The sequence below is a fragment of the Pleurodeles waltl genome, chromosome 2_2 (assembly GCF_031143425.1).
Source record: "Pleurodeles waltl isolate 20211129_DDA chromosome 2_2, aPleWal1.hap1.20221129, whole genome shotgun sequence".
Classification (NCBI taxonomy): domain Eukaryota; kingdom Metazoa; phylum Chordata; class Amphibia; order Caudata; family Salamandridae; genus Pleurodeles; species Pleurodeles waltl.
In genome coordinates this window covers 620,615,310-620,623,936 of record NC_090439.1, presented here as the reverse complement: position 1 = coordinate 620,623,936, position 8,627 = coordinate 620,615,310, and positions in this window count along the sequence as shown.

Sequence of the window (8,627 nt, the reverse complement as noted above, 5' to 3'; positions counted from 1 at the left end):
TCATTGTTCGTCCAGCCACAGCGGAAGGGCTGGTGTGCCAGGCAGCAGCCATCTTCAGTCTGGTGGTCAGGCAGTATGCCACGACCATATTACAAGGTTGCACATCCCCAGGATTATTGGGGTGGAACCACCGCTACCAAAAGCCTTGCGGAAACGAACAATAAAGGGAACACATACCTTCAGGAACACAGGGACGTCCGTAGGCGCCGGTGGCACATGAATTGCAACTCCTCTCAATACTCTACCTGGTCCAGCAACTCCCGGACCAGTGACGGTGACCACAACACCAACCGTAAGTACACCAGCCTAGCACACACTGCAGGGAACGACGTTAGTATATACACACAACACACATGACACAGGAAGCCACACACGCCTACACACACACACATACACGCTAATACCCACAACCACCACACATACATGTAGCAGGAAAGCCAGGACAGGGTAGGCACCATCAACTTCAACAGTGTTGTAGTGGAGATTTATTAGTAACATGAAAACCTATATACACACGGGCCCAATGGCCATCCCAATAGTCCACAGTGCCCGAGCACACTGAGCACAATCTGACACCGCAACTTGACTCCTGACTGCAAAGTGCAGGCCTCCACAGGGCAGGGGCATCAATGGGGTATGGATGCACCTCACGGGTGGGGGGTGATGGCAGGGGGCCTTGGGCTTGGAGGGAGGTCCTTTTGTCTGGGTTTGGAGGGGCTTCCATTGGGGTGGACTTGGATGGGGGTCATTGGGCTTGCCCTTGGAGGGAGGCTTACCCGGGGGGGGGGAGGGTTTGGGCTTGGCCTTGTAAGTGTAGGGAGTGGGCTTGGCCTTGGAAGTGGAGGGAGTGGGCTTGGCCTGGGAAGTGGAGGGAGTGGGCTTGGCTTTGGAAGTGAAGGGAGTGGGCTTGGGTTTGGCAGCAGAGGACGTGACAGGGGTGGAAGTGGCAGGTGGCAAATGTGCATGGGCAGGGGCAGACTGGGAGGTTGAAGGCAGGGGCATTGGAAGGTTAGCAGGGCGCTTGGGGGGAACAGGGACTGGGTCAGTAGTGGGGAATAGGGAAAACTCATGAAAGAAATGTTTTTTGGAGACAGATGGGAGGTCAAGGAAATTATGTTTTGGAGTGGAGGGAGTGGGTAAAGTTGTGAGATGTGTACGTATAGGTGCCTTGGGTGCAGGTGCGTGGGTGGATGACATGTGTGTGCTGGGGACTGTTGGGTGGGTGAGTGCAGGCTTTTAGATGTACTTGGCGGAGGTGGAGAGGAGATGCTAGGAGATGGCAGGGGGGACATGTGAGTGTATGTTGGGGTGGTGTCTGCAGGTAGGGTGGATGCATGTGGGGCTGTTGACAGTTGTGGTGCCTGTGCAAGTTGTGTATAGGGTGCGTGAATGGGGGTCAGAGGATGTGGTGACAGTGGCATGTGACTGCTGAGTGTGCATGGTGGTGGTGGCATCGGTGGTGCTTATTTCTATACTTGCGTCCCGTGTCTGTTGATGTGGATGCAAGTATGTCAGTAGGTGTGCCTTGGATGGGTGAGTGGAGTGGGATGTGGGTATGGGAACAGGTAGCTGGAGGGGGGCGGAAGTAGAAGAGACACTGGCTGCCGTCAAGGAGGAGACCAGAGCCTGAAAGGATCTCTGTAGGCCAGACAAGACACCGTGAATGCCTTCCAGGAATGCATTGCACTGTTGCATCTGGGATTCCAGTCCCTGGATGGCATTCACGATAGTTGTCTGCCCCACAGAGACAGAAATCAGGTCAATAGCCTCCCCATTGAGGGCAGAAGGGCTGACTGGGGCAGGAGCAGAGGTGCTTGCAGCAAAGGAGATGCCCACCCTTTTGGGTGAACGGGCAACTTGGTGGAGAGCTACAAGGAGACGGTGCTAGTACATGGGGTGGCATACAAGGATTGTGCTGGGATGGTCCCAGATGGGTCCACCACAGCTAGGGAGCGGCCATCGGAGGAGGAATCAGAAGATGTAGTCCTCGATCCAGTCCCCCCGTGGCACTACCCTTGCCCTCTGTCCACTGGTCCCCTCGGCTCTGCTGATGTCAGCCTCCTGGGTCCCGTGGGCTGCAGCTTCCCCACTCGCCAGTGTCCCTTCTCCTTCACCAGATGATGATGATGCACACAAAGACAGAGGAGGACGGGGAGAGAGAGAGGGAGAGAGACAGGATACAATGGGTCAATGCCAGCACAACAGTCACACAGGGTACAACATCAGCATTTTATGCCATGCTATGATACAATAAGCCCACCTCTAAACATCCTACAACTAGGGAACACAATTGGGGAAACTGCAACAAGGCACATGGCAACTGCTGATGGTCTGACTGATGCAAACATGTACATAAGAAATGTCATACAAGCCACACCAGTCCAGTACCTGCCCACTACCCATGGCCATTGAGACAGGCATGCAGAGGACTGCACACCCACCAGCATCCTGCACAGCTAGTTGGCAGCCTAATTGGCTATTGTCAAGTAGCACTGTCACCACTTGGTACACCCACCCCACTACACATGCAGTGCCTGCCAGCTGAATGAGGTCATGTATCCACCCCTGGCACAGTGGCTTCCCTGACACGCCAGGTCTAATCATCCTGTTGCCATTAGCTGGAAAGCACATCTAGCTAGTACGTGGCCACACAGTTTCAACATTGGAGGAGTCTGCCCCGCTACCACTGACTGCTTGGCATTACCTACACCTGTGATACCAATCCTGCCCAGATGGACACAACCCATGTTGGACATCATTGTACTAGCTTGCACGCCACAGCAACCCAATGGTGCCTACCCAGAGCCACCATACCAGCACATCTTGCAAATTAAAGTGAGTACTTACCCCCATAAGGCTGCTGTGCTGCCCTCAAGCACCCATCAACCTAAGAGTAGGCCACCGCCAATATGCTGGCAATTAGAGAGGTCGGGGTCTGAAAGGCACCCCTCCCTTGTTGGGAGGACATCCCCAGCTGGGCCTCTGCGGACTTCCATGCTCAGAGTCTCAGGTCCTCCCACCTCTTTCTGCAGTGGGTGCTCTGCCGGGCATGGACCCCTAGGGTCCACACTTGCTTGGTGATGGCATGCCAAATCCCCTTCTTCTGATGGGGGCTGACCTGCATGGGTGAGACAGACAGATGAACACAGTCATGTACAGTGGCATCCCTGGGACAGTGGACAGCACACAACACACTTCCACATCCACACGTCATCACCCAAAGTAGCCTTAGGCCCCTCACCCATGTCCATGCACCATACACACTGCCACCTACCAAGGCCCACAACCCCATTTTGAAAACGTAGCCTCTTTTTAGCCTGTTTGTGAGTGTGTGTCAGTGTGTTTTTACTGTGTCACTGGGATCCTGACAGCCAGGAGCCCAGTGCTCATAGTGAAAACCCTATATGTCAGTGTGTTTTGCCTGTCTCACTGGGATCCTGCTAGCCAGGACCCCAGTGCTCATAGTTTGTGGCCTAATGTGTGTGTTGTCAGTAGTGCTTGACTGTGTCACTGAGGCTCTGCTAACCTCAGTGCTTATGCTCTCTCTGCTTTTAAATTTGTCACTATAGGCTAGTGACTTTATTTACCAATTTCAATTGGCACACTGGACCCCCCTTATAAGTCCCTAGTATATGGTACCTAGGGCATTGGGGTTCAAGGAGATCCTTATGGGCTGCAGCATTTCTTTTGCCACCTATAAAGAGCTCAGACAAACCATTCCGCAGGCCTGCCATTTCAGCCTGTTTGAAATAGTGCACATGCTACTTCACAGCCATTTTCACTGCACTTTAGTAACTTATAAGTCACCTACATGTCTAACATTCACTTGGTGAAGGTTAGGTGCAAAGTTACTAAGTGTGAGGGCACCCTTGCACTAGCAAAGGTGTCCCCACATAGTTCAAGGCCATTTGTGTGTGCAGGGGCGCCATTACACGCGTGCACTACATATAGGTCAATACCTATATGTAGCTTCACAATGGTAACTCCGAATATGGCCATGTAACATGTCTAAGATCATGGAATGGTCCCCCCATTCCAAATCTGGTATTGGGGAGCCAATTCCATTCATCCTGGGGGCTCCACTATGTTATGTTATGTTATGTTATAATGGTTTATATAGCGCCTAACTGCCCAACGGCCTTGCAGCCCTTATACTGCCATGGCGGTGAGATACTGTTTATGTTTATACAGGAGATTTAAATTTTGAATAGCCAAGTCTTCAGTTCCTTCCTGAACGACATCTCTTGAGGGTTTGCTCTCATCTTGAGAGGGAGATTATTCCAGAGCAAAGCACCTTGGTATGCTAGCGATCTTCCTCCCCATCTGGCTTTCCTCACTGTTGGAACTATGGCCAGATTAGCTGAGGAGGATCTAAGTGGCCTGACTGGAATATAAACCTGTGCTAGTGTTTTCAGCATTTCCGGTCCATTATCAAATATGGATCTATGAATGTGACAAAGGGTTTTGAACTGAATCCTTTCCGCTACAGGGAGCCAGTGTAGGGAAACGATTCCTGACCGTATCAAGTGCTGTCTAGGAATATTTAGCAGCAGACGAGTCGCTGCATTTTGTACCTTTTGTAATCTTTGAATTACATATTTCGGTGAGCCTATAAACAAGGCATTGCCATAGTCAATCCGAGAGCCTATCAGTGCCTGGATAACCATTCTTCTGGCTGAGAACGGTAAAATAGTTGAAACCTTCCTCAGGGTCCTTAGTAGAGCAAATGCCGTTCCTGCCATTCTATTCGCATGTTGGGCCATTGAGAGAAAAGGGTCCAACCATACCCCTAAGCTTTTAATAAGACATTTTGGGGGTGGGAGGGTAGGCACCCCTCTCAGTAGGCTGGGATTGATTGAGGGCATTTTATTTCCAAAAAACATGATTTCCGTTTTGTCATCGTTGAGCTTTAATTTACTTTCAGACATCCAGGCTGCAACTGCTTTCATACAGGGACCTAGTGCTGTACCCATATCTGGGTGGGCATTGGAAAAGGAGACTATCAGTTGCGTGTCATCTGCATATGATACCAGCTTCAATCCGAATGGCTCAACTATTCCTGCTAGTGGCTGCATATAAACGTTAAAAAGTAATGGACTTAGGGCCGAACCCTGAGGAACACCACAGCTACTGGAGGTGCTCCTGGAGATATACTCTCTCTCGAGTACCTGAAAGGACCTCATATGTATAAATGAGCAAATCCATTCTAACGCGGTTCCGGCTATTCCACATCCTCGCAATCTGTCTATAAGGATTTTTAGGTCAACTGTGTCGAATGCCGCACTTAGGTCAAGGAGGATAATAGCGGTTTCCATACCTTTATCCATCCTCTTCCTTGCTTCTTCTGTGATGGCAATCAGTGCGGTTTCTGTGCCATGTTTAGGTCTAAAACCCATCTGGGTAGGATGTATAAGTTTATTTTCTTCCAGAAGCGTAGATAACCGAGAATGTACGTGCGTCTCAGCAAGTTTGGCAATTAGAGGCAGTAATGAGATTGGTCTATAGTTGCTCAGTATTTTAGGATTTAGATTAGTTTTTTTTATGAGCGGCTTGACAATGGCCTGTTTCCAGTGATCAGGTACAATGCCGTCACTTAGTGAGGTATTAATAAATTGCAAGATTATTGGCCCTAATACTGATATTCCCAGGGATAAGATCTGGGGGGGGGCAGGATCTAAAGGGGAGCCTGATTTCGTTGAACTCAGTAAGTTTATAACTCTGTCCAAACTGATAGGTGTAAAATTTGTGAGAAGAGTAGCCTCCCCGACCTCTTGGTTCATCCTCCCCTGATCTTTATTAGGGGGGTTAGGGAAGGCTTGATATATGTTCTGAATTTTACTTAAGAAGAAACTAGCCAGATCTTCTACATGTTGTTGTGGAAAGTCCCTGATTTCTGCTTCCTCCCTTGGATAAATAAGATCTTTTAGGGCATTAAAAATCTCCTTGGGTGAATTAGCTGCTGCTTCAATTTTTCCTGAGTAGTACGTCGCCTGAGTTTTTTTAATTTCTAAATGATACTCTCGAATTAGATTTTTGTAGTCCCTTTTCATGGATTCATCTTGGGTGCATCTCCATCTCCTCTCTTGCTTCCTACACTCTCTTTTCTTCTCGAGTAGGCGTGCATTGTACCATGGAGCCGACTTCTTTCGATGGATGTTTTTAGATGAGGAGAGAGGAATAGTCTCCTCTAGGCTATCCTCTATCCATTTGTTAACAGAGTGCGAAAATTCTGTTATATTATTTCTATTTATACTTCCTGGTCTATTTTTTTCCAGTGCGGAAATGAACTCTGTAGATTTTAGTTTGTGCCATTTCCTTCTACGAGGGGGTGCCCCCATATGGGTGATCTTATAGTAAGTGATGTTTAGTTCCAGCTCTAGAAGGAAGTGATCCGACCATGCTAGCGGGCAAGACGATAGAAATTTTATACTTGGAACATTAGAGAATACCAAATCAAGTGTATGTCCCTTAATATGAGTAGGTCCTTGAATAAGTTGTATTAGGTCACATGCGTTCATGTCTGCTATCAACATCTTAGTGGAAGCATTGTCTGTATTTTCCGCATGTAGATTGAAGTCACCCAACACTAAGAAATTTGATTTAGTGTATATTAGTTGTGAAATTTTTTCTGCCAGTGACATCATAAAATCTCCCATGGGACCTGGTGGATGATAAATCAAAACCCCCGAGAGGGTGTAATGAGGGTTCACGTTGATGGAGAAAGACATACTCTTGCAGTCTTTAATTAGATTGGGTGCAGTATTAATCTTACACGTGTCTCTATAGATGACTGCAATGCCACCCCCTCTACTAGGTCTGTCCACTCTGCTGATCTTATAGCCTGAGGGAAGAGCCATCACAACATCTGGAGCAGAGCTTTCATCCAGCCAGGTTTCTGTCAGAAATAAGGCCAGAGGTTTGATTTGTTCAATTAAAAGATGAATATCCATTATATGAGCTCCTAATGAGCGACAATTGACTAAGAAAATGGATAATTTATCAGAGTTCTCAACTTGTTGATAGTCTGTGTGCGTTTTGAGTGACCATGCACACAAGGGGCATCTAAATTTGCCAATATGTGGGACTAGGCTTTTACTACACAGTGCATGAGATTTATTGTTAAGGAGGAGTAATTCATCTTTGGAATAAGTGATAACTACCTTCTCTGTTGGAACTCGGGCATAGTTCCTTGGCTCTTGGCTCGATCTGGCGCGGACGGGCGCAGACGGGCTTGACTTTGGCGCGTCTGCTGCGCGCCAGCGGCACGCCCGCTGCGTGCCTCGATCGTGGTGTGAATAAATAGCTCTCTAGCAGTAAAAAGCTAGAGTGCTAACCCCCAAAATGGCGGCGGTTTTCCGCCTTGTATCGAGAGAGGGATGTGCTATTTTCCTGATTTTCCCCGTAATTTATGTGACCTATTACTTATAGGACTAGGTTGCCGTACAATATGATCAGTGTGCTAATATAACTCTTTACCAGACGAATTCTAGGCAGACATCTAAAAAAAAACGAATCTCTTTACATTAAAATCGAGCGACTAGCTCCTTCAAGTGCAAAGTGCAGAGTGTAATAAGAATTCAATTTCAATACATCAGATTCAATGTTTAACAATTTACATTAAAATTCAACCAAACAGTATCTCGCCGTTTTAGCCAAGCGTGGGAAGGCACAAGGAGCCTCTGCCTACCTTCAGCTGCGCGCCGCGATCATGGTGTGAATAAATAGCTTTCTAGCAGTAAAAAGCTAGAGTGCTAACCCCCAAAATGGCAGCGGTTTTCCGCCTTGTATCGAGAGAGGGATGTGCTATTTTCCTGATTTCCCCTGTAATTTATGTGACCTATTACTTATAGGACTAGGTCGCCGTAAACTATGATCAGTGTGCTAATATAACTCTTTACCAGACGAATTCTAGGCAGACATCTAAAAAAAACGAATCTCTTTACATTAAAATCGAGCGACTAGCTCCTTCAAGTGCAAAGTGCAGAGTGCAATAAGAATTCAATTTCAATACATCAGATTCAATGTTTAACAATTTACATTAAAATTCAACCAAACAGTATCTCGCCGTTTTAGCCAAGCGTGGGAAGGCACATGGAGCCTCTGCCTACCTTCAGCTGCGCGCCGCGATCATGGTGTGAATAAATAGCTCTCTAGCAGTAAAAAGCTAGAGTGCTAACCCCCAAAATGGCGGCGGTTTTCCGCCTTGTATCGAGAGAGGGATGCGCTTTTTTCCTGATTTTCCCCGTAATTTATGTGACCTATTACTTATAGGACTAGGTCGCCGTAAAATATGATCAGTGTGCTAATATAACTCTTTACCAGACGAATTCTAGGCAGACATCTAAAAAAAACGAATCTCTTTACATTCAAATCGAGCGACTAGCTCCTTCAAGTGCAAAGTGCAGAGTGCAATAAGAATTCAATTTCAATACATCAGATTCAATGTTTAACAATTTACATTAAAATTCAACCAAACAGTATCTCGCCGTTTTAGCCAAGCGTGGGAAGGCACAGGGAGCCTCTGCCTACCTTCAGCCCCCAGTACTGCCAAACCAGCTCTCTGAGGCTTGCACTGCAGCTACAGCTGCTGCCACCTCACAGACAGGGTTCTGCCCTCCTGGGGTCTG